The sequence below is a fragment of the Pseudopipra pipra genome, chromosome 17 (assembly GCF_036250125.1).
Source record: "Pseudopipra pipra isolate bDixPip1 chromosome 17, bDixPip1.hap1, whole genome shotgun sequence".
NCBI classification, from domain to species: domain Eukaryota; kingdom Metazoa; phylum Chordata; class Aves; order Passeriformes; family Pipridae; genus Pseudopipra; species Pseudopipra pipra.
In genome coordinates, this window is record NC_087565.1 from 15151158 (window position 1) to 15177397 (window position 26240).

Genomic DNA, 26240 nt, shown 5'->3' on the forward strand with positions numbered 1-26240 from the left:
TGTTAATGCAACTCCTCTGTGGAAACGTGGTCAGCAGTGACTGATCAGCAAAACCACAAGGAACAAATCCTCTGCATGATGAGCAAGTACAGAGCCACCCTCTGCACACCACCTGAGGACATGCATGCTTCACCTCCAGGACCTGGGACAGGCCATGCTGTGCCCCTCTCATTCCCACCACTGCATCCCACTCTGAAAACGCTGCCTGACTCATTACAAGGCAAGTTTGGAAGCATTATTTTTCCACCAAGAACATGAAATAGTTTTTTGGCAGGGGGACCATGTGCTCACCAGAGCTGCCTGGTCTTCTCTACCTAGGGTGGGGTGGAGAGCAGAACCAGGGGAAAGAGAAGGACTTGAGCAGAGCCAGGATGTCTGTGCTGGCAGCTGCCTCAGCTTCCCAGCCATCTGGGGTTATCCAAGAACAGCTGTCAGTGTCATGCATGGTCAAAGGCAGTTGGAAACACAAGGAGGAGTGTGGAAGAGTGTGAGGGGCAAGGACATGCGGTCACTCACCTCCCTTGCCTCCTCCTGCCTCCCCAGCACTGGCATCCAGCCCCCCCAGCTCCAAGGGCCTTGGCCAGAGGCCTCTGCGACCCCCATCAGCTGGAGGGTTTTCTGAAGATGCTGATGTTGGAAGTGGAGGCAGTGAAGTGACAGAGCTGGGGGATTTGAGCCCAGTGGAAGTCCACGAACAAGATTCCTGGAGAGGGACCACTGCACCCCTCTGAGTCCAGCTCTACAGGGGTGGCATGATCCTGCCACGGGCTCAGCACTGGCTGGAGCCTGCACAGTCCCTGCTCAGGGCCCTCCACCCCAGAGAGACACTGGTGCCATATCTAATGTAGCAAGCTGGGACCTGGGCAAACACAGCTCGCTCTGGGCTTGGTGTCACCATGACCCAGGAGCTATTGAAACCCTAGTTCATACATTAAACCCTCCCATGCTCTGAGGTCTCTGCAGGGCACAGCAGTGGGCAGCAGCCACCCACCCTCTGCTTGGAGCTCTTGTGCATGCCAAACCTCTGCCTTCATAGGGAGAGGGGGGGCTCAGCATCCTCAAGCATCCCTTGAGGCCTGTCCTGCAGTTGACCAATTGCCCAGTCTGAGAGCAGGGCGTGCATATATGCCTCTTGAAGACAGAGCCATGCTTGCCTCTGCAGCAGCATCTCCTCGGGACAGGACACTGAGGGTAATGCTGCTCTTGTGCCTGTGCTGCACCAGAAGAGGCAGGAGGAGAGCAAACACCTTCCCATCTCTCCAAATAACTACAGAGTCCCTGAATCCCAAGAGCTCTTCTGATTTCAGAAGATAATCCCTGAGGAACCCCAGGGTTTAATTTGCTGTTGACAATCCAGACAGTGACTACGTCACCTGTTTGGTACCTGGCTTGTCATTAGGGTCCCTGTAGACGGTACTTTTCTGGAGCTGACACAGATGTGCTCATTTGTCCCAATCCAAGCAGCACATGCACTCCTAGGTCTCTCCCCAGGGACCTGGCACAGCACTGGAACCCTCCATGAGGCCATGCTTGCTGGCACCTGTGGGGTCCCTTATTGCCCCAGAAGGGCATGTGGACCCAGGAAAGAGGTTCTCTGGGGTCACCGCCATGAGCCTTGCCCCTGTCACCAGTTTAGCTCTGCTGTCATTCCCAGCACTGCCATCTTCCCTGTCCCTGCCATCATCGCTGTCCCTATCATCATCTCTGTCCCTGTCATCATCCCCAGCACTGCCATCATCCCTGTCCCTGCTGTCAGCCCCAGTCCCTCCATCAGCTTCCAGCCTCTCCAGCACAGGCAAGTGGCCCAGACAGGGAATTTCACTTCCTGCAGACAAAGTCTGGCACCTCCAGGCTATGGTGTGTGTGACTCAGGGAGCTGGGCTAAGGTAGGTCATGATGCCCTCCCCAGTGTCAGCAATGGCTCTTGTCCCTGTGCCCAGCCAGCTTCACATCACCCACCCATCCCCTTCTCCCTGCCAGGGCTGGGGACATGGCCCAGTTCAGTGTGCCCCTGTCACTGCAGACTGAGTCCAGTCTGAACAGAGCCATGTGGGGAAAGGCCAGAGCTTGTCCCGCTCCTGGGGTCTCTCATTGTTGTCGCCCACCAGCACCACCATGGTCAGCAAGTAGGTGAGTGATGCAGGTGATCCTTTGGCTTCATTTAAGAAGGAACCAACACCCCAAAGAGCACAGGCAGCAGGCAGGGATGGCATCAGGGTCTGCTTCTGCCTTTGCAGCATGGGATCCCTGGGTCTGTTGGGAGTCAGGAGGAGGAGCAGGATGGGAGCAGGTCAGCTGGTACCAGCCCTGGGGAGGATGGGCAGCTCCAACCTCAGCACTGGGCAGCCTCTTGGGGCTCTTTGTGCCCTGTTTTGTGCAGGAATGCACAGAGCAGGTTTGTGTAATTTCCAGTGCTCAATAACCATCAATCTTAATTTGCTTATAAAAGTCTCTTCCCGTAGAAAATACTTTTCTAGCACCAAATGTCCCTGGATCCCTGTTAAGACGCCCAACCACTGGAGAGGAGCAGCACAGACAGGAGGGCTGTTCCCCAGAGGAAGCTCCAGCAGCTCTCCAGACTGGGAGGCAAGCTCGGAATTCCAGAGGGCAGTCAGACCCCAAGTGACAGCTTTCTGGCTGAGATGCATCACCTGGATGAACTAATATTTCTTCTGCCGTCAATTAATCTGTGGTTGGGGAGGGGGTTGTGCAGGGGACGGGGGACTCAGCAGTGATGAGTTGGCACAGCGTGTTGGGTGCTGCTTGGCATGGGAGAGGAGGGGTAGAACTCCCTGGACATGCAGCTTTATTCAGTCCCTCAGCAGCCTTTCACTAGCCCACAGATGTGACAAAAGCGTGTGAAGTTTAAGCTCCCTGGCACACCAGTGCATCCTGTGAGCCCTGCTCCCTCCTCCCTCCACCCTGCCAGGGCTTGGACCCTCATTCCGATGCTGCCAACCCATCCTCGGGGCTTGCAGGACCTCCCATTGGGAATGTACAGGGGATGCTCTTCCTGTGCTCACAGCACTGCACCGATCCTGCATCCCTGCACTAATCCTGCTCTCCTAACCCTGCTCTGCCTTGGAGCACTGCTCAGCCCGACCCCTGCACCAGGACCTCTGGCATCCTGCTGTGCTGGTGTGGCTCTGTGCTGGTGTGACAGTGCTGTTGTGCCACCACGGACATAGGAATCCCCATCCTGACCCCACCACTGTCCCCCTGGGTCAGTGTGCCACCTGGAAGGCACAGAGGGACCACAGAATGGGAACAGCCCCTAAGACCTAGTACTCTGCTGAAGATGTGGGTTTGAGCTGCTGGGGCTTTGGCCACAAATTTTCCCACAGTTGATAATTCCTTTCAAGTCCTGAGAATCAGCCTCTCCTCATAATCTCTGGTTTGCTTCATCACCAGGTGTAATGAGTTCAAACCAACAGTGCTGAGCACCTTGTAGAGCTCCACTGGCCCTGCTGCTTGTGGACCAGAAATGAGGGCTCCCTTCCAGATGTGTAATACCCAGTTTTCCTTCAGCTTCTTCATGTGTTCTCCTAGCTACTCCTGCTCACCTCTAGCTACTTTATTATGATGCTGTCATAGGTTTGAAAAGAGATGTTGGAATTTTCTTTTTCTTCCCTAGGGTCCCGTCCCCCCCATCTGTTTCTTCCGGGATGGGGGATTCGGGCAGGGGGTGGGTTGGAGCGGGGCCGCCCGTGCGGGGCAGAGGAGGAGCGCGGACAGGAGGAGGTCTCGTGGGGAAGCGTGTGGCCACAGAAGCAGCTGGGGAGTCCTTTGTTCGGGGGCTTTTGGGGTTTGGTCCGGGACCGGACAGAGTGGGAGCCCGGTTTTTGGCCACCTCGTTCTCTTTTCCCGAGAGGAAGTTTTTTTTTCCCCACGGGACACCTCGCAGAGGACGACTGAGAGAGAGAGACCGACCCATCTCGGAGCGAGGTATTCTGCTTTCAAGACTGCCTGTGGGAAAAGGACTTTTTTTCATTGCTGCCTGCGAGCATACGTGGCTGCGAGCAGCTTTTGAACTGCCGGGACAGTCCTGCCTTTCCCCCACCCCCTCCCTGCGCTGCAGCGGGTTTTCTCCCCCCCGCCCCCCCGATTTGGGACTTTGTTTTGTTTCTTCTGAAAGTTTTTATTGCACCATTTGTTGTTTATTCAGATTTTGTTAATGAAAAACTGTTTCTCTTCCTTTTCCACACTTCCACCTGAAGTCTCTTAATTTCTAAGTTGTAATCTTGTTGAACTAAGACAGATGCATTCAACTTCCTAGAAGCTGGAGCTGTTCTTTGACCTTCAGCCTCAGAAAATTGATCTGTCAGGCTCACAGAGGTGCATGGTTTTCCAGACATCTTATGCCTGTGACTTGGGTGGTGAGGCCCTGGCATAGGTTGCCCAGAGAAGCTGTGGCTGCCCATGCCTGGGCTTGGAGCAACCCGGTCTGATGGAAGATGTCCCTGCCCGTGGCAGGAAGTGGAACAAGTTTATCTTTAAGGTCCCTTCCAACCCAAGCCATTCTGTGATTCCATGGGTACCACACCAAAATGGAGATTTCAGCATCCTGGAAGGAGACAGCCAGTCACCTGAAGCCGGCACTGTGACATGCTCCCTGAGTCGAGGAGACTTTCTGAGTCCCATCGCACCTCATGCAGAGTTTTACCTGAGACTGCAGCACCCCATTAGCTCCCAGCAATAGCACACAAGGGCCGATGCGGGGAGGAGGCATCGAGCCCATGTGTGTGAGCTGCAGCAGCTCGGGTCCTCGGGTACCGTGAGAGCCACAGAAGACAAGGACACACTCACTGGCTTTCCATGAGGCAGCCAACAGTGCTTTTCCCTGTCCCCATCATCCTATTCAAGGAGGGAGCACAGCAGGGGACTAGCAGGGCTGGCAGGGGTCCTGGCTCTGCTGTCTCGGGGACCAGCCTCCCCTCCCAGCATGTGCTAGGAGGCAGCAGGACTTGTCTGCCCTGGCTCTGAGGTCCGTGCCACTGCAGACCCCCCCACACATCTGGGAAAATCAGGGATCCTTGAGAGGCTTTCTGAGACTAAAAGCCACCGGCACACCCCCACGGCCCCCAAGGCCAACCTGCTGCTGGACACCAGCCAGGGGCTGCGGTGTGGAAGTCAGTGACACTTCCCTGCCACCAACAGCTTAACTCATCATAACAGCTTCATTCATCAAAGGTGTTCTCACAAATATTGGTTGTGCCTTGTATTTCCCCCACATCCATCCCTGACTGGGCAACGTCCACGCTGCTGGCAGGACGGGGCAGAGGCAGGTCCCCACTGGGCTCCTCTGTGTCACACTGGTGGCAGCAGGACCAGCTTCACACTGTGCTTACAGCCACTGCTGCCCTTGGTCTCCAGCACTCCCCAGCTGGTTTAGGTTTTATTCCTGAGTCCCAGCACTTGGGCAGAGCCAGCTGAAGTCAGGACTGCCCCGGGCAGAATCTGCCACGTGCCACCAGCAGCCAGAAGGGGGGTTGGGAAGTCGTTCCCACATGGAGAGAGCTGCCCCGAGTGTCTCCAGAAGCCACAGGGCTGGCGACAGCTCCCTGGATGGCTGAGGGGCTCCTTCCCAAGGCTCCCGGCCCCCACGGACCCTGTTAGCTCCAGCTCACTGCTTGGCTGCCTTTGGGACTGTGTCCAGCTGCATGCCTGAGGGTCCTGCCTGCTGAGCCCCCTGGATGCCACATTGCTCCTGCCAGCTCCATGGGCCACAGTGTGTTCAATGTCACCTTCCCGAGCTGTGCTGGGAACAGGCTAAGCTGGGAAGGCACAGATTGTGCAACTCTGGAGGCCGGAGGCTCCCAAACCTCTGATCCTGCACCAGCAGCAGCTCCAGAGACATCTGCTGACATTCAGAGCCCTGGGCTTGGATGCACGAGGTCTACATTTGCACAGTTTGCAGCAGGGAGCTCAGAGCCTTCTATTTATTTTTACAAATGGGAAGAAAACCCCACATTTACCTGTAGTCAGTTCTCATTCCCAGTGGTCACCAACCAGTCAACCTCCTCCTTGGCTGTGAATGTGCCTGTTCCCAGAGACTCATCTGGCTGGCCTAGGTGTACCCCTGGTTGTTCCATCAGGAGTGTCCCTCTGTGCCCATTCCAGCTTGAGGAGAAGGGGCCGTGGTGGTGGGTGCCAGTTGACATGGGGGTCAGCAAGCTGGCTCTGTGGTGCCAGGGCCACTGGCTCAGCTCCTGCCCAGCCTGGAGTCGTGCCTCCTTTATCCTGCCAGCCCAGACAGTGCTGCTTTGGGTAGTGGAGCAGCACAGGGGTGTGACAGCAGCAACTCTACAGACCTAAAAATAGCCTTTCCAGTCCCACAGTGCACTCCACGACACCTTCACCTGGCACCAGACCTGCTAATTGCTCCAGTGACTGCAGACAGCAAACAGAAATAAACACCCAGGGACGGAGCTTGGGCAGCTCTGGCAGAGCTCTGTGCTGTCCTATTTGTGTAGAAAACCCATAGAGCTCCCCTGCATGGCTCGATCTCCACAAGATGCTGCTGATCAGGATTTGGCAGTGCTCATACCAACAGGCAGCAAGACACCCAGGTGTGCCCAGAGCAGCCTGTGAGTGCCATCAACATTCCTGCCCACCAGGGCCATCCTCTGTGCGTGGCACATGGAGATGCTGGAGTGTTGCTTAGGCTCTGGCTTGACCTCCCTCTGAAGAGCCTCAGGTGATGGCAACTGTCCCTGCGCTCTCTGCAATTCTTTGCGCTCTCTGCAATTCTTTGCGCTCTCTGCCATAACAGCCCTATGAGCCATGAAAAGTCATCCTGTAGGAGAGTCCTTTATCAAGCCTTGCCTAGTGCTTGCAGATGGCCAAGGGCCAGCTGTCACCAGGAGCCAGACCATCCTGTGGCACCAGGTTCCATGTTCTGTCCCAGCTCTCTGGGTGGCTGAAGGCAGGCAGAGAGCTCTGTCAGGGGTCCCAGGTCAGGTTCACAGTCCACACATCTCGCTGAAGGGATTTATTGTTTTTGCATGAGGACAACACTCTGTGTGATCAATGGGATCAGTGGGATATGCCATCACTGCCAATTACTGAATAATGTTACCTTACACAGCTCATCAACTCCTGCTCCAACCACTCTGAAAACACACTGTTTTGCCTCGCTGTTGATGGGCAGGAATTTCATTCCAGGTAATTTCTCCCAGAGACTTCACTTTCTCAGGTCTTCTCCACAAATCCACCAAACAATCATGTCAGCAAGACCCAGAGATTGTTCGGGCCATAGATCCTTCAGCAAACGGCCACTAAACCTCTGCCCTTGGCTGTACGCACATCAGCTGCAGCAGGGAAATGTTTAATAAGGGCAAAGGAGACACTGTAGCATGTGATTTCTCACAGTGTTTCACCCCAAAAGACATGAAGGACAAGAACATTGTCTGGAAGCTCTGGGGGAGATACAGAACTGGTAAATAGCAAAGGAAACGAGCACCTATGGCCTTCACAACACTTGTCTCAGCAGTTTCTTGACAGACTTGAGCTCATTTTTCCCTTTTGGCCACTGTAAAATGTGAGTATGAACCGAGCAGTGACAGAAAGAGCCCTGGCACCATGGGTAAATCACTGCTCAATCCACCACTGCCCTGGGGAGCCTGTTCCAGTGGCTGACCACCTTTTCCTAATATCCAGCCTATACCCCTCTGAGCTCCTAAAACCCTGCAATCTGTTGGTTGGCAGTGGCTTGGAGCTGACAAAGGGGGAGATTTCCAAATTATCTGGTGGTCAGACACTCTCTTCACCGCCCTCTGTGCTCCCAGAGCATTGGCACAAGTCATGATAGTATATATATATATATATATATATATATTTACACATATAAAATTGGAATCAAAGACCCCTCAAGTCATCAAAAACCTGCTTTTCTTGCATGGCTCCGACTCTGTCGGTGCTCCCACCACTCCCACATGTGCAAGGGCAGTTGATGTGTTCTCCCAACCCTGCTCTGCCAGCACATGAGGAGGAACAGGAGGATATGCAAGGAGAATGATAGATTTGTGAGAACCTCTGATAGCCTGGGAACAGCACGGCCATACCAGGGGTGACCACTGTGGGTGACAGGGATAAGAAAAAGGAGCAGAGCAAGAGAGTGAATGTCTCCCAAAGCAGTCCCTGTGTTTGGGGGCTTTATTTGGGGGTTTCATAGCCCACTGAACTTCTCATGCCTTGAGAGCAGCCTGCAGGGTCACAGCCCTGTCCCGTGAGACCAGACCTGGCTTTTGACACCCTCAATTCTCCTCTGGTCACCGCTCAACCTGCCAAGCACATCCCAGGAGGTCCCAAGGCCCCATCACCTTCATGGAGCACAGGGACCCAGCGTCCTTCTTTCAGAGGTAAAATTTTACTCCTCTGCCTGAAACAAAAGTAGAAACACCCAACCTTCTCCCTTCTAATTGGGTCTCCCATTCCAGCTCCAGAAATACCAGCAGCCTTTTTGTTCCCATAAGATCTGAGAGGGACTTTTTAAGGTGACAGGTAAACTCTATCTAAAATGACCTCAGGATCAGGTGAAACAACCGTTTCTGACCCTCAGAAACAGCCTCCCAGCATAAAAGAAGTGCTGAGCATCCATTTTTCGTTCCATTGGATTCTTATCCTGAGGATATCTGTCCTCTGTGCCCACCTAAAGGGGTAATATATTCTATTTTATCACTCTGTGTTGAAGTTGAAACACTTTGGCCAGGTTTCCCCTGTTTCACTCATATTAATTTCTATAGCCCCTTGGATAATTTTTCAGTGAAAGCCCTGACAGTGCCTTCCTTAGCCCTCTTTGTGGAAAACGACAATTTCTGGACAGATGAACATGCAAAAGGAAGAAAAAAAAGAGAAAGAAACAAAAAGAAAGAAGAAATCTCTCAGCATAGGAACCCCGTGTTCAAGTTATATGTGATATATTGTTATGCCACGTGGATTCATCTAGGACACAGGCTACTGCAGTATATGGCTGGGGAAACATGGAATTAGGGACCAAGGAAATATGGAATTAGGGGAAAGCTGAGCTCCTGCAGGTCACCACTGCTGCCGGAGCTGATCATGTTTTGCTCCTGGACCTGCTGCAGGACCTTGCAAGGACTCTCATCTTTACCACATCCTGCAGGTAGGTTCCACAGCTGCTCCTGCTCCACATCCTACTGGGATGTGACATTCTGATACACACACCCCTCTTGGGAAGAAGCCCTTTCACCCCAGCACACGGGACACTGTGGTTTTTTTTTTAAGCAGGTGCTGTTGTATTATGGTTTTAGCAGATACCTGAGATCATGCACCTGTGTAAGAACTTCGCTGAAGGCAGAAGGAAGGGTCTAAACATGGAATAGAGGGTAGAGGAGGCATGGGAGAGGTGTGAGCAGTACTGGGGTTCCCATGTCAGTGATGGAGCACTCAGCAATCTAACAAAACTGAAATCCTAGCTAAATCACAGAATCACAGACCGCTCATTCCAAACCCCCTGCCATGGACAGGGACACCTCCCACTAAAACAGGTTGCTCCAAGCTCCATCCAGCCTGGTCTTGGACACTTCCAGGGAAAAACTGCAAGAGCAAACCCTCTGCAAACCCTCTGCAACTTCACAGCCAAATAAACAGAGCTCCTTGTGACCCTTGTGCTTGGCAGACTGTGTCCATGTGGCCCCCTCCAGCAGATGGAAGGGGGCTCAGTCTCTCTGGGATGAGCCTGCACAAACATCCCCCTCCCCTCCTCGCTCTCCTCACCCAACACCCCGTGCACTGGCGGTGCTGGAATGTTACGCTGTTTGCTTCCATTGAATCACAGTGCAAAGGCTGCTTCCCAGCCTCCCCAAGGTGATTGCAGGCAGTCTGGGATGAGATGGTCACAGAAGGACCCTGGCTCCTCTCCATAAAGCTTTTCCACAAGGATCCGGAGAGCACTGTTTCCAGTGCTGTGCTCTGTGGCTCGGCTCAGGCACTGCCGGAGCCTGGTGTCACCAGGGTGTTTGTTTCCCAGCATGTTATTCACTGATTTTATTCTCCAGCCAAGAGAGTTTTGCAAATAATAACAAAAAGGGATGAATGAGATGGCATGGGATGATTAACCAGGACCATCAAAGATGGGCTAGCACCTGCACTGCTGGCAGCACAAGCACCTGGCAAGCAACAGGCTGTATCCCACATTCATTCCTCTGCTGGAGGGGCTGCCCTTAATCAGAGTCAGAGTGGTTTGGGTTGAAAGGGAACTTACAGACCATCTTGTTACTTGCCCTACCATGGGCAGGGACACCTTCCACTAGACCAGGTTGATACAAGGCTCGTCCAACCTGGCCTTGAACAATTCCAGGGATTGGGCAGCCAGAGCTGCTCTGGGCAACCTGTGCCATTGTCCCACCATCCTTAACAGACCGTTTGGCACTGACCATTCCCCACCATCAAATAGCTCAGCGAAGCCAGTTCTTGCTAACAGTCTCTCCTCTTGTGTTGTTGTGTTCAGGTTTTTGCTCTCCGTACAGCTGAAACTCCTAGATTTATCCCTGCTCTCCAAACACCTTGCCACAACAGTTGGGATTTGATGCTGTTATAATCGTTCCAGACTTTAAAAATAAGCCCTGCCTTTCGCTAGCACATGGTTCTCCCCGTACAACAACAGACACCAGAACTTTCAATTAAGTTTCTGGAAGCAGTGCTGAAGCACACATGACTCATTTCACAAGTGCACTAACGAGTGAAACGATCCTGTTTTTTGCCAGATCTCCACTTATCAGGAAACAAACAGTATCTGATGTCTTTCTTTCTTTCTACATTGATGAAAATAACACCCTTCTCTGTCACCACTGAACTTGGGTAGGAATCGTCCAGCTGAATATTCTAATATTTGATAACAACCCTGCCAGCACAGAGCTGACTCATTCTATGGCATGTGCTGCTCCCTGAGGATTGCTTTCAGCACAGCGAACAATTAGCTGGTTCATTCATCCCAGCTTGAGAATGGCAAATACTTACAGGACCACAGGCATGCTCCTAATGGGAGGGATTTATCAACACTCGTAGTTGTTGCTCCTGTAATTAATCTCATGCTCTTTCCACACACACTCACCCTCTGCTCAAACTCCTGCTCCCAACTCCCAGCCACTTTTCCTTATGCTCAGAAAGTCATAGAAATAATTCTGATTTCTGGTCAGTGACATGGAAATGATCAGACAAGATCAAGATGTCATTTGGGGCTCTGGTCCCCAGCATTCCTTAGATTCTGCCTGTGGTTCCTGTGAGGCACAGCAGAGGGGTCCAGCCCGAGCAGAGCATAGAGGTCCAGTCCCAGCTCCAGCTCCAGCCCGTGATCCCCATGGGCCTGTGACAAGGATGACACACACCCCCCAGGTGGTACCCATGAGCCTGTTTCCACACCAACCCAGGGACACACATCTGCTCCATACCAAGGGAGCTGCTGGCTCATCCCTGGTGTGCCCACAGGCAGTCCCACACCCTGGGAGCAGAGCCCTGGTGACTCCATCTCTGGGTCTTGGATATAAACAGGGGACTGTCTTAGTCTCCTGCACAGGTTGGGGACATGGGGAAGATCGTTTGTCCCAAGGTCATGTGGTGAGCATAAGAGTTGTGGCATCTGGGATTCCTGGCATGAGGCTTTAGGAACTGGAGGCACAAGCAGTCACTAACCCCTCCAGCACACCTTCCAATGGAGGGGTACCTCCATTGCTGACCCCTGGCACATATTCCTGCACATCTGCTCTGCCTTCTTGCTGCCATTACTTTCCTGCCTCGGTGATCTCACAGTACCCAGGCACAGCCCAGGCTCTCGGTGTCTCAGGGCTGTTGCCCCTGAGTCCCTGCCTCTGGGGGGGGGCTCAGCATCCCTCTGAGATCTGCCTCCTGACTGGTTTGGCTGTGAGCTCTTGGCAACCCAATCCCTGCTGTACCTCTCCTTCCAGACACTGCTCAGGAGCACATCAGACACCTGTAGCCTCCAGATCACAGGGAGAAGATGGCACATACCTGGCAATAAGCATTTCTGTACATCCTTGAAAAAGACACAGCTCCTGGGATTTTCTGCCTCTAATTTTCTCCTTTCCAAGTCTCTAGACTTCGGCTCCAACTGGAGATTTATTTTACTATGTGTTCATTGCTGTAGTTATTGCCAGTGTGAAGACGGTGTCCTCAGCACAAATGAATACAGTGCTGAATTCAACAGCAGCATCCTTGTAACTACCACCCAAAAACATGCCATGGAAACCAGGGGGAAGGGGGGATACTCAGGTAAGGATGAGAGGGCCCAACCCCAGTGTCCTCAGGAATTGCCCCCAGTGCCTCAGAGGGCAGGACCCCATGGCCTGGCTGGCTGTGAGGAGCTGTCCTGTGGCTGCAGAGGGCTGGTCCTGCCACCCTGCTGCCAGCCTGGGCTGGTCACCCTCCTGGGAAAGGGCAAACATCCCCACAGCTGCCATTGCTGCTTTTGGGGTAAACTCCATCCCCACAGATGTGGGGGATCCCTGCAGGGGATGGAACAGGGATGCCTCCATGTCACATCTCTACTGTCACCACGAGGCTGATGGCACAGAGCACACCTGTGTATGACAGAATGGATTGGGTTTAAAGGGACCTTAAAGCTCCTCTCATTCCAGCTCCCTTTCATAGGTAGGGATACCTTCCACTAGGAACATGTGTTCACCTTTACAGCCCAGGATTGTGCGAGGTGCCTGGGGACACAGCCTGACCCTGGTCTGGGATGCCAGAGCTCTGCTGAAATCTGGGTCCCATCACAGGTGGCTCTGGCTCATGGTCCATCCTACTCTGCTCTCCCTGGAGCAGCTCCAGCAGCCCCTGGTTGCATGGGCAGATACCCATGTTATCCACACTCCTCCTCACCAGCCCATGCTGGCCAGTAATGGCAGCTGTCCCAGGAACTTGCCAGCTGTGTGTCTCAACCATCCCAGTTTCCAGCACAGGCTGATGACCTACAGGGCACAAGGGCATGGACAGACACCAACCATTTGTGCTTCCCCACTTCTCAGGGTGCCACATCCCTTGGGGCTGGGACTGACATGCTGGGGCATTGGTGCCCTGTGGCCTTGGTGCTTGGTGCCATCAGTGCCCATTCTCCCAGTGGCTCTACACTGGCCGGGCATGGACATGGGATGGTGGGCACCTCGCTTCCGAGTTGCTGGGAAAGTCTTCCAGTTATTGCTTTCATCCTCACCTGTACCAGTGACTTGATCCTGACAACTGAGGCAAGACAGTTCATGGTTTCTTTGCAGGAGACTGGGACATTCTTCATGGAAAGGCAGATACCAGCACAGGCTGCCCAGGGCAGAGGTGGAGTCATCGGCCCTGAAGGGATTTAAAAGAGATGTAGATGTGGCACTTGGGGACATGGTTTAGGGTGGGCTTGGCAGTACTGAGATAATGGTTAGACTTGATCTTAGAGGGCTTTTCCCACCTTAATGATTCCATGATTCTATGAAATTTCCTTCTAAAAGCTACCCAGTCACATCCCTGCTGCATTCAGCCTTCAGCTCCCTCCTCCCAGAGCCAACACAAACTCCCCTGGCGCTCAGGAGTTGGGACAAGGACCTTCTGCCTGACCCACAGACTGCACTCCCCTCTCTCAGCCTCACAGTATTTCTGCAAGTGCCTCCAGGAAGGGCTACTGCTGTGATCGAAGCAAGGTAACACCTTCCTAGAGCGTGCCCTGACCAAGGGAGAACAATTGGCGTGGAGACACTGAATCTGATTGCTTTCATTAAATACAGGACAAAAACTGGGGAGAGGTGGCTCAATTTGCAATGGATTTTGTTGATTTGAAGTGACTTCTGCTGTGGTAGGTGTGTTGGACATTAAACATGCTGGACTGAAACTGCAAGGTTTTGGGTTTAACATTGAAACCTCACAAATGAAAAGAAAGTGAGCATCAGCAGGAGGATCAGAGAATGCCTAGGGGCATGAGGGTCTTCAGGTTCCACTGGATTAAACACTTCAGAGTGGAATTTTTGGGTTTTACTTTGTTCAGAAGGGTCACTGTGGCCCAACCCAAACCAGTTCCCTCTGTGCCTCTCAGTACTGTCCTAGGGAATCTGCTCCTGTGTAAGGGGGGAAAAAGCACAGAATCATAAAATCACGGAATCACAGAATCACAGTTATCCTGAGTTGGAAGAGACCTCTGAGCATCATCGAGTCCAGCTCCTGGCCCTGGACAGGATACTCCTAAGACTCACATGAAATGATTCACCTGGTAAGAGCTCACCTGGACCAGGGCAAGGACTTCAGACTTGGGGCTTGGCTGGAGCAGAGCAGAGCAAAGTGAAGCCCCCCCATAATCCTGCTCAGACCCTCACTGACAAACCTGCAGCAAATCCCTGCTCACCTCCCCCTGCACATGAAAACCAGGGACCATTAGCACTGAATGGATGGTAAAGAATTGAAATCAGCTCGGAGGCAATTCCGAGGGCAGAGGCGAGGCAAAATTAAGCAGCTTATTATTTTTATTTAATGCCAGTATTGTGCACACAGATGAATAATTGGTGTGTGGGGCTCTGTGTGCGAGGCTGTTATGAAGTTTAATTCATTAGTGCCTGTAAAGTGCCTCGAACTCGTGAGATGAAAGGTGTCCTCTGAGCACCAAGAGCTTACAGCTCGAGCACTGTGGATCTTTAATAAGGATATTGAACGACTCCTCTGAGCCAGCACATTGCTTTTTAACTTCTTTATGACTGTTTTTACAAGCAGTATCCTAGAGAGCCAAAAAAGTAAAAAAAGTTGAAAGAAAAAGCCCCATCAGAGCACACAGCTGGCTCTGCACAGCCATGGACTAGGGGGACGGCTCTGCCATCCTCAGCTGTCTGCTCGTGGGGACCACTCTGAGGGGTCTGTCACCTCCCCAGTGACAGAGCTGTGACAGCTCTGGGGATGTCACTGGGTGAACGCTGAGAGGGACAGGTGGGGAGAGAGGAAAGTCCAGTGGAAGATGGGGACTGCTGGCTGGGTGTCTGGTTTGCCTGCAGGGTCACAGCCCAGAGGCCTGGTTTTTCTCCATGCCCTGAGTTTGAGTGATGTGTGAGGAGGTGACAGTGGAGGCCTTCCAGCCATTCCTGCCATCTGCCCATCCCTGCCATCTGCCCATCCCTGCCATCCATCCACCCATCCCTGGCAGCCTGCACTCACCTCCCCTGGCACAGCCTGACAGTGGGGTGATTGTAAGATGACTGGTTTTCATAGAATCCCAGAATGCTTTGGGTTGGGAGGGACCTTAAAGATCATACAGTTTCACCCCCTGCCCTGGGCAGGGACACCTTCCACTAGCCCAGGTTGCTTCAAACCCCATCCAACCTGGCCTTGCACACTTGCAGGGATGGGGCAGCCACAGCTTCCCTGGGTAACTTGTGCCAGAGCCTCCCCACCCTCACAGGGAAGAATTTCTTCCCAGTATCCCATGTGACCCTGACCTCTGGCAGTGGGAAGCCATTTCCCCTTGTCCTGTCACTCCAGACCCTTGTCCAAAGTCCCTCTCCAGCTCCCTTGGAGCCACTTTAGCACTGGAACGGGCTCATAGTTCTCCTGGGAGCCTTCTCTTCTCCAGCCTGAACACCCCCAGCTCTCCCAGAGGCTTCTCCCAATGTTTCTGATAGCATCATCTCTCCGCTCAGTGCAGCCACTTGCTCTATGACAAAACCATTACACTTGGCCAGGCTCCATGAAGCCCAGGCACACAGACTCTTTGAACACCTGCTTCTTCCACATCCATCTTCCTGTAGCTACTGTTGCTCAGTTACCTGGTAAGGAACCTCAGCCACGAATCCACAGAAAACCCTTCCCTGCCCTAGCCAGGTGAGAAGAGCTTTCCCTATCCAAAGTCCCACCTGTGCCATCTCCAATTCCTTCTGTATTTCCCATCAACTACCATGGGCTTTGAAAAAAAAAGCCTGTACTGGGAAGAGAGTGGTAACTGTCTACAAAGGATGAGGGACATGGCAAATCTCCAAGTGACCAGGAAAGTGGCAACTTATTCCACTGAAGGAAAAATTGACCCTCCGAGGGGAAAGCCATGACCTCCTCACCTGCCTTCCATTCGTCCTTCTTCAAATGTTGCTGCTACCAGCTAAACTCTCCCATTACCCTCAGAGCCTGAGTTGCCAGATGGCTCCATAAAGGAAGCATCTCCCTGCCTTGACGTGCTGGGAATGCTAGAGCTGGGGATAAACCATGGCCTCACCTTTGCTCAAAGGAGAGAAGGATTCATCGCTGACTTTAATTATCCCAAAACCTCTTTACTTGGAGGAAAATAAAATATTTATCAGGGACTTCTGGCTCTGGCAATGGAGATCATACTAGAATTAAATTTTTAGATGTCTGTAAAATTTAACTGGCTTTATTGTGGGGCAGTTTCTGTCTCTGAGAATGAGAAGCGTTTCTCTGACCAGCGCTAGCCTGGCCTCTGGAGGGATGTCCTTCAGGCATCCCCAGTGCTACCCAGGGACCAACCCAGGCTGGTGTCACTGTGCCACCAGCTCCGCCCCAGTCTGAAGGGCAGTGGCTGCCAGTGGCATAGCTGGACAGAAGGCAGTCGGTGTTGTCAATGTGTCCCTCGAGCGGGTGGCAGTCGTGGCATGGATGGGTACCAGAGAGGCTGATCCGTGTGGGAGAGGACGGAGCTGGGCAGCACTGTTGGGTCATGTCTGTCCTCAGCAGGGCTGGGGCTCAGCCCAGCTCCACAGCCCATCCCCAGCTCCGCTCACATCACCTGATGGATGTGGCAGGTCCTCACAGCTGCTCAACATGTGCCTCTGAAAGATCCTGCTCCTGCGAGATGTCCCCAACTTCCGTGAGGTTCTTCCATGGACAGCCTTTGGCTCTCTCCTAGTGCTCATTCCCTACTGAAATCCATCCCATGCCCAAGCCTGAGCCTAGCTCACCCCTGCCCTGGCAGTGTCCTTCTTGACCAAGGTGCCTGGGACAATGTCCTCCTGGGCAGAGGAGCTTCCTCCAGACACTTGGAAAACCACATGCCCTGGGATTGGATGCTGTGGTGCCAACATGGGCATCCATGCACACTGTTCCCACTAGGGAGGAGCTGGGGGCACAGATCAGATTATAATGAGTAAACTAGTCATTATCCTACACTAGCCTTGTGGAAAACCCCCTCTCCCTCTTCCATGCATGTGGACTGATGTGTTTCAGTTCTCTCGCTCCTGGAAGTGATGCTTTATGTCTGAATAGAAGCCAAGGATGGTGAAACTGTCCCATCAAAGGGATGGAGACCCACTGTCCTGCTCGGGATGTTCCCATCAGGCAGCTTTTCCAGGCTGTGCCCTGCAGAGACTGGGCTTGCTGTGTCCTGCCGGTTTGAGCACTGGTTTAGCTGGAAATCCAGATCTCTGGGCTTCTACTTCTTACTCTCACGCTGTGCTTTTCCTGTTGAGGCTGACAGCTTTGCCAAAGCTTGGGAAACAGGATTTCTCTTTGCTCTTATCCCTGGAGCAGAAATGCACAAGTGGCAGGGAAAGAAATCTGGAGAGGCTGAACCACAACTTGGAAATCCAGAGGGATTCAGGTCTGGCATGACAGGGATCACCCGGCAGCCTCACTGCCAAGTAAAATACTACACTGAGATCAGAATCAACCCAAGGAGCTTGGAAACACATCCTATCCCCTCCATGCTGTCCTTGGGCTCTGAGCTCCACATATGCTCCCCCAGTTCCCTGCCCTCCCCTAACGTGCTGCCTTCCTAGTAATTTAATGGTTTCCTTTTCCAGCCAGCCCTGTCCATGTAGTTTTTTCATTTCAGGATTAATGTCCCCAACTCCAAAGGCTTTCCAAAGGCTTACGCAGACATCAAGGAGGTAACCCTTCCCTTTCCAGCAGGCAGGAACCTCCCTGGCATCACTAATGGAATTAAACAGAGACATCAAAGGAGTTCTTGGAGCTGATGTGAGCAGGGGAAGGCAGAGACGTTCCAAGACCCAGCAGTCTTTCACATTTAAAGAGGACAAATCCTGCTGAGATTTCTCCTTCAAGGGAAAAGAGGATGGAAGCACGAGGGTTCCAGAGGTCCTACAGGGTGCAGATGTGCCGGTGCAAGGCAAGGCTGAGGGTGACGAGCACTCACTGAGTCCCCCAGGGACACCCCAGACCCACATCATCATCCAGCACGGGGGAGTCCCTGCTGGCCCCAGGGGCACGTTGGCTCTCTGAGGCACCTGTGCTCTGCTTGTGTCCCCAAGGAGAGCTAGGCAGCCAAGGCAGGTCCTGCAGGTGCCTTGGGATCTCACCAGTGCCCTACTGGCCATAGTGGGTATGTGGCCCACTCCCATGCATGTGCTGCATTCCCACTCAGCTCAACACAACCCTCTGGTTCTAAACGCACTTGATCCCCTTCTCAAATAGGGCCTTGCTCCCATTGGATCCATCAGCCCACAGATTGAGTATGCAACACAAGGCTGCAGAGGATTCATGGAGCAACTGCCTGGATGGAAAGAGCGAATATAAGTCAAGGCAGGCTCTGGGACACAAGAGCCTGCTGTGACAGAAACATTTCAGAGTATCTCAGTTAATTAGTACTTAATTGGCTTCAACGCTTTGACAAACTGCTCAAGGCCCACAAGCTGGTCTGTGTGTCCCTGTTTGGGCAGCTTGGCCCAGCCTGTTCTGGCTCCAAGGGAGGCTGCACAGGGAGCTGCACGGTTAACTCAACCCCTGCAATCCTTTCCTCATCCCTTGTGGGAAGGTTTTAATATCCACCCTTTCCAAGTGAAACACATGGAGACGCCAGGGATGAAAGAGAGATGGTGACACGATGTCATTTCAGGTGACTTTGAACACCTAAGATCCCTGAGGGCTGGTGGAGGGTGGAAGAGGCACAGTGGGATGGGGAGGAATGACATAGGAGCCCAGGGCACTGCAGGATGGGATGGGGGGGTTGGTTTGGCTGTGGGAGCCCAGGGGAACACAGGATAGGATGGGGGGGATGAGTGGAATGGCTATGAGAGCCCAGGACACCACAGGGTAGGATGGGAATGGGGGGATGGCTGTGGGAGCCCAGGGCACCGCAGGGCACTCTGCTGGTGGCAGGTCCAGGGCTGTCCCTGTCAGGCTGGGCAGGCACCAGCAGGACTGTGGGTCTTGGAGATGGGCATCCTGAGCCTTGTCAGAGCCCACTGACCTGGGGTTGTGGACTGAGCACTGGTGAACCTTCCCTGCCTGCTGGGAGCTGGGGGACCCTCAGAACAGGGGGTACTCCCAACCATGGCTTGTCAGTCCCAGGCTGGGACTCACCAGACCCCCGCAGCACTGGCTGAACGCAGCGTCCTCTCTTGCCTGGCTGCTTGGGCAGTCTCTGTGGCTTGTCCTGTCCGTGTGAGCCATGTCCAGTCCCACACGGCCAGAGGTGAGTGACGCTGCCCACGGAAGGGAGGTATTTGGCCCCAGTAAGCATTGGAGGTGAAGGGAGCATGAAGGGATCCCAGAGGATCCTCCCTAGTCCTGATCCCCAGTAAGAAATGTAGGTGAAGGAAGGATGAAGGATGCTAAAGGATGGAGTGATCCTCCCTAGCCCTCATGCAGACCCCAGACATCCTGCAGGCAACAACCAAGAGACGCCCAAGCAGGCACACAGAGGGAGAAAAACATAAGGAGACATCATGGGAGAACAGAATCCTTCAAGAGGAGGGATTGGGCCATGGCGGGTGCAAACCCCCCAGCTGGAGGTATGGTACAGCTCATGCCCTTCTCCACAACAGCTCCCCAAGCTCCAAAACAGCTCCCTGGCCCCAGGAACAGTTCTGGATGAACACACAGACTGACAGAATATACAGACAAACCCCAGGAATTAATGATGCAGGAATTACGGAAACCTTTTTGGTTGATGGGAACCCCCAAATTTCCCCCAGGAGGTCACTCTGCGGCCACCACAGCAGCTGGGGAGTGGTGGTGGTAGCCAGGATCTCTGCCAGCGTGACAGGGGACCAGGACAGGGACTGCAGTCATTCCAGGGAGTCAATGACTGGGAGTCAATTCCAGTCATTCCAGGGAGGCATTATGGAGTGGTGAAGGACACACCAATGCAATGTTGGCCTCTTGCAGTCCTGTCTCCTACAAGCTCTTCTCCCCTCTCCCAGGTGCTTCCAAGCAAATCGCTGATCCGGAATTGTGGCTCCAGGGATGAACATCCCATCTTCCCTTGGGCACCCCATATCAGCCCTGGGTCACCAACCTGGGGCGTCCAGCAGAATGGAGAAGCCTCTGCTGTGCCCACAGTGGGATGTTCACAGGGCATGGGGGCACTGGGCTCACACACTGGTGACAGCTCAGGTGAGGGGCTACCCCAGGGGCACCAGAAGGGCATCCTGATGGGTACAACAGGACTGACACTCAGGGTTCATAACAAGCCAGGAAGGATAGGCCCCACATCCAGGTCCCATATATTCCCCTGCTCTGTCCCTTAACTCTGCTCCATAGAAGTGGAGGAGGTGAAGTTCCTGCAGAAGCTGTGACATCCCAACACCAATGAGTAACTGGGTGTGTGGGGGTTTGTGGAGGGACATGGTCTGGGTGAGCTTGACTCACAAGTGTGGGGTGGAGGGGGGATCAGGACCCATAGGTGGAGGTTTGGGGGGCAGTTTGGACACATAGATGGGTGTTTGGGCCCCATAAATGGGGTTTTGGGAGCTGTTTGAGTCCATAGATGGGGGTCAGCGAGTGTTGGGACCCATCAATGGGGGATTGGAGGGGTGTTTAGATCCATAAATGGGGGTTTGGACCCCATAGATGGGGGTCAGGGGGGCACTGGGCTCCATAGATGTGGATTTGAGGGGTGCAGGGACCCACAGATGAGAGTTTGAGGGACACCATCACCCTGACCTGATGGGGTTCAGGGGTGCATTGGGGCCCCTAAATGTGGGGCAGAGGAGTTTTGAGACCATATATAGGGGTCAGGGTACACTTGGAGGGCACGGGACCCACAGGTGGGCTTGGGGAGCAGTTCAAGGGTGGGGCAAAACCTCCAGTGGGGCCTCTTGTGGGGCAGGGACCATCCCCTGGCTGATGTGTGGGGCCCCACAGTGGCACTTGAGGCAGACGTGGGGCAGGCACTGACCTTTCCCTTTCCAGCTGGTCATGGAGCATTGTCTGGGCTTGGATTCCAAGGATGAGCGACAGCACCACAGACGGCAGAGCTGTGGGGCACAGCCATGGGGCAGAGCTGTGGGGCACCCAATGCATTCCCCCAGTGCAAAAGAGGCTGCTGCAGGAGGTGAAGGTTGTGGCCATGCATGGTTAGCCCTGGAGCAATCATGGACCGGAGAGCTGGAAGCATCTGTGTAGGAACATGGCACAGAGCTGCCATCGGTGGAAAGGTTTGCAGGTAGGAGCCCAGAACAATCTTTCCCTGAACAAAACAACTTCTAATCCTATTTTTACACTGTGGTAGTAACGTGCCCTACAATTCCCGGGGTGGCTCTTACAGGAAGAGACACATCGCACACAGAAAAGGAAAAACCCATCCTGAGCCCTGAGGGATGCAGGGCTGAAGAGGATGGGTTATGGGCAGAGACTGAAGAAATTTAATTTGTATGGCCTAGAAAGCTGATGCTGGAGGGGGAACAGGATCACACTGTATAAATATCTGAAGGGCAGTTGTGTGAAGAAGGGTAAAAAAGTGATGCATGCAGCAGCCGTGGGAGGAATGTGATGGACCAGAGCCGGGAACGCCTTCCTGAGGGAGCAGCAGGCTGGTACAGCCTGGTGGGCAGGGAGCAGGGAATGTGCCAAAGCCTGCACAGGGCTCCCAGGGCAGGACTGGAGAGGATCAGTCTGGCATGAGCAGTTCATGGCCCTGACATGGGCCGGGGACTTAGGTGGCACTGTCCCCAGCAGTGACCAGCCCACCAGTGCTGAGGTGGCAGTGGGTGCTGCTCCTGCCGGCTCAGCACAGAGCTCTGGCACGGCTCCGGGTGCTCTGGCAGAGCCTGACCTCCCCGTTCCCTTTGCCATCACAGCTTCCCAAAGGATAGAACAATTAAGGTTGGTAAAGCCTTCTGAGGTCATTGAGTCCAACCACTAACCCAGCATCACCACCATGGTCACCATTAACACATGTCCCCAGGTGCCACATCCACATGCTTTTTGAACACTTCCAGAGATGGTAACTCCATCATTGCCCTGGGCAGACTGTTACAATGGCAACCTTTTCTGTAAAGAAATTTCCTCTAACATCCAATCCAAACCTATCCTGGCACAACCCGAGGACCAATGCATTGAAAACCCTAATCCTTCCTAGCACAGAAATTCCCTGCAGAATTCCAGCCTGAAGATGACCTGCTTCCTCTTGGCCATAAGGAACTTGCCCAGGCAGCCCAGGTTGGGGCTGTTTTGGGTGTTCTTGGAGCACAACAACCCTGGGCTGGGTTGTGTGGGAAGAGCCCAACGCTGTGATAATGCCAGAATGAAGTGCACTCCATTGCTGTCTGTGTTCCCGACCCTCTCCCTGCTCTTCCCTGCAAATGCAAACTGCTTTTTACCATCATATTTTCTTCTTCTTCTTCAAAATAAAAAAAAAAGGTTTTTCTCTCTGTTGTTGCCATGTGCAAACCCACACAAACACCAGGAAAAACCAGCTCTGTCTCCGCAGAGCCCATGCCTGCAGAGCCTCTGTCACACAGGCAGAGCTGGAAAACAGAGAAAAATAGATTTTCCCTTCAGCCCTTTCAGACACATGACTGAAACTTATTATAGCAATAACAGGCACAAGGGGTTCAGAAAGGCTGGTCCCTCTGTGTTTCTCCCTTCACTGATGAACCCCTTCACCAGTTTAAGTGGGGCAGGTTCTGCTGCCAGCTGCCCCCAGAGCACAACAGTGCTTGGGAATGAACCTCCCAGGGCAAGGAATCCTTCAGACTGTGATCTTACTGGGAGGGAAGCCCACACTGTTGGGAAGAGCATGCAGAGATGGTTCTCAGTCAAACCCGCCGAGGGAGGTGGGGCTGTTCAGCCTGGAGAAGAGAAGGCTCCAGGGAGAACTCAGAGCCCCTTTTAGTCCCTAAAGGGGCTCCAATGGAGCTGGAGAGAGACTTTGAACAAGGGCCTGGAGTGACAGGACAAGGAAAAATGGCTTCCCACTGACAGGGTTCAAGGCCAGGTTGGACAGGGCTTGGAGCAACCTGGTCTAGTGGAAGGTGTCCCTGCCCATGGCCAGGGTGTGGAATGAGATGGTCTTTAAGGTCCTTTCCAACCCAAACCATTCTGTGATTCTAGGATTTACCTGGGATTTACAGCTGATTTACCTGGCTCTGAGGCCAGTGGATCTTCCTGACCCACCAGTTTATCAACAACACAGCACAAAACACAGAAATCGTGTGTGCTGGTGCCAGCAGCTCTCCTTCTCCTCTCTCTCCCTCTCCTCCTTCTCCTCCTCCAGCCTCATCTACCACCCCAACACTGGAGAACCATGTTGGGAGGCAGGAGCTCCAGCAGATTAGCCTCAGGGATGATTATCCTTGTATTCGCTTACCTCCAAAGGGCTTAAAACACAAGCACTTTTGGATATTCCCAAGTGTACCTGTAATTACCTAGGTTACTGGGAGGAGTGGAATCAGTGTTGTAATTCCTGCACAGCCAGCTGTGGGCTGTCACCCACTTCTTCCCAGACCTGTTAAATAACCCAAGTAGGCCAGACTTTCCCCCTTTGAGTGTGTGTCCACCCCAGACTTTGCTCCCTCCTCTCTGCTTTGATGACAGGGTACTCCCAAACAGCAGTTGCAGGCTGGCTCCATTTCTAGCAGGCAGGGAAGGGGGAAGCATCCCAATGCCTGGGCACAGCAGCCAACTCACAGCACAAAGAGAACAGTGACAAAAAAGAGGCACAGGGCAGGTGTCACTCTTCATTTGATCCTGATGGATCCATTCTAGAGGAGTGGTGGATAACACAGCTGGGAATGCGTGCCTCTGTCCCTGGGCTCTCCTCAGACGCTGGGGCTCCCTGACTCAGAGCTGTGCCCCACACTGTCCTTGCTCCCCAGGCCGAGCTGGGCTCCTGAGGACAGAGCCAGGGCAGCAGCACCCGCTGGGCACCACAGAATCACTGAATCCCAGAATGCTTTGGGTTGGGAGGGATCTTAAAGCTCTGGCAGAGGGTGGAACAGGATGGCCAAGATGAGAATCATCCCTCTCCAGCCCCCCCTGGCTTTGGCTCCCAGCAGGCATACAGCTGCAACCTCAGCCCTAAAAGAGCTTTTCCTCCCACCTCCCTGGATCCTCTGCCCAGAGCACCTCAAGGTGCTGGCTAGGGGGTTCTGGTGCCACTAAGAGCTCCCCAGGGCTCAGCACAGGGTGCTCCCGGGGCCAAGGGTATTGGGATGGACACTGTTTGGACATGGAGCCACTTCTGGGCCAGTGCATCCCACACTCCATGTTACCGCAAAGCAACGAGAAAGAAACAAGCTCCAAGAGAGATCCAGGGACAGAACTCCCTGTCTGCCTGCCCTGGTCCATGGGAGCGAGCTCTATGGAGCTGCAGGTCTGAGCTGGGTTAGGATGCCCAAAGGACTGCACCAAGCAGCATGTATGGATTAGGATGGGGGAAGAAACTCCAGCTGTTCTTGAATGAGGGATCCAGCCTTTGTCACCCCCAGGTGCTCCTCTGCCCCAGTTACAGCTCCCATCCAGACCAGGAAGTGCTGCTCCCAGTCCAGCACATTGCTCAACCCAGCAGCCACTGGGCACTGCATGGGGGGAAGCCGCCTGTCCCCCGGTAAGTCCCTGCACCCCCAGTGAGTGCTCAGCCTGGTCAGGGGAGACATAAGCTCCCACCTTCTTCCTAGGGCCAAGAGGGATCTGCTTTTTTCTACCTTAATTTCCTTCCCTGGCTGTCTCCACAGCCCCAGGACCCTCTGCCATGCAGACATTATCATGATATCCCCTGTTTCCCTTTCCCCAAGCCCAGGCCATGCTGTTTCAGGGCTGGGCAGGTGAACAGTGAGCGTGGGCAGGCACTCGCAGAGCCCTGGCTAGGAGGGGCTGTTTGAACATCTAATTAGATCTCAGCAAACTTCCTGTATGTGAAGCTCCAGCCCTGCCACCCCCTCAAGACATCGTCCATGCCTGGATTGCTGTCTGATTCCCATCTACATAATTCACCATAATCCTTAGAACTGACTCCAGCGCGGAGGCTCAGCACACGGCTCACTGGGTTTGATCCCCACTCCAGCAGCACTAACGAGGCTGATGGCACATAGCAGGAGCACACGGATAGCTCAGAGGCAGGGATACAGCATTAATCCCACCATATGCTTTCAACCCGCTCCACTCTTCCACCCTCACCACAAAATGCAGCAATGGGGGAGACCAAAACCCAAGGGAGGAAGAGGAGAGGAGCAAGGCTGTCCCCTTGGGTGGGTGGGTTCACACCATGTGCCCCCCTCAGGTCCGAGCTGTGGGCAGGGCAGGGCTTGGTGGGGCTGGGGGGCCCAAGAGGAGCTGAGATTCTGGGTGAGGGGAGGGGACAGCTCCTGTCAGAGATGTGGCACCTGGTCTCATTCGCAGGAACAGCCCATCTACCCCGACCCAACACACGGGGACAGGCGGACATGACATCGGACCCTGTGTGTGCAGCATCCCACTGACACCCTTCCAAATATCCCATGTACCTGCAACTGTCTCTCACTGTCAGACCTGCAAGAGGGGGAGAGTCCTGCCAGCCTGCCCAGGTACCCCACATGTGTTCCCACAGGGCAGGTACAAGCAGCACCCCTTTTCCTGCCTATTTCCACTGGTAGGCTGCTGGAGCTGGGGTTCATTCCACCAGTGCAGAGCACTTAGCACGGTGTGGGGCATTCCCACATCACTCCCACTCCTCTGGGCATCACTCCAGCCCTCCAGGTGTGTGATGGGAGAGGGGAGTCGGGAGGGAACCTAAATGCCCCCAAGTTCCCCTCCACTGCCTGTCAGCCCTGGGCGTTGGCAGGAGGAGGCAGAATGGGTTTCAGAGAGGTTTCTGGAGAGCCCAGAGCTCAGAGGAGGATGGTGCCTGCCCTGCCTCTTGCTGGCAGGATGAGCCCAAGCATCCACAGCTCCTTCTGCCTCCGCACTGGGAAGGGAATAGCTCAGGAGAGGAGGCACTCAGCTACCATTCATCCAGGAACAGCCTCCTCAGCTTTAGGGGTTGTTGGAAAGGGCTTGAGCCACCAGCCAGGAAGTGCCCTCCAGCCCTCAAAGCTTGGTGGTGCCTGCACCATCCTGGCTGTGGGAAGCAAACCCTGCCATGG

General features: G+C 53.8%; 1 protein-coding gene across 7 annotated transcripts in view; it reads right to left on the reverse strand.

Annotated features, from left to right (window-relative positions):
* Positions 1–26240, reverse strand: part of DLGAP4 (DLG associated protein 4) — a 149137-nt gene that overhangs the window by 88993 nt on the left and 33904 nt on the right. For 4 of the 7 annotated variants that reach the window (XM_064674432.1, XM_064674431.1, XM_064674429.1 and 1 more), the window contains exon 1: positions 13190–13320. The exons of 1 other annotated variant lie outside the window; for it this stretch is intronic. The gene's annotated coding sequence lies outside the window, so the exon portion shown is untranslated. Of the gene's footprint in view, positions 1–13189; positions 13321–26240 lie in introns of those variants that run through there. 2 more of the 7 variants (XM_064674435.1, XM_064674434.1) reach the window with 2 other exon arrangements.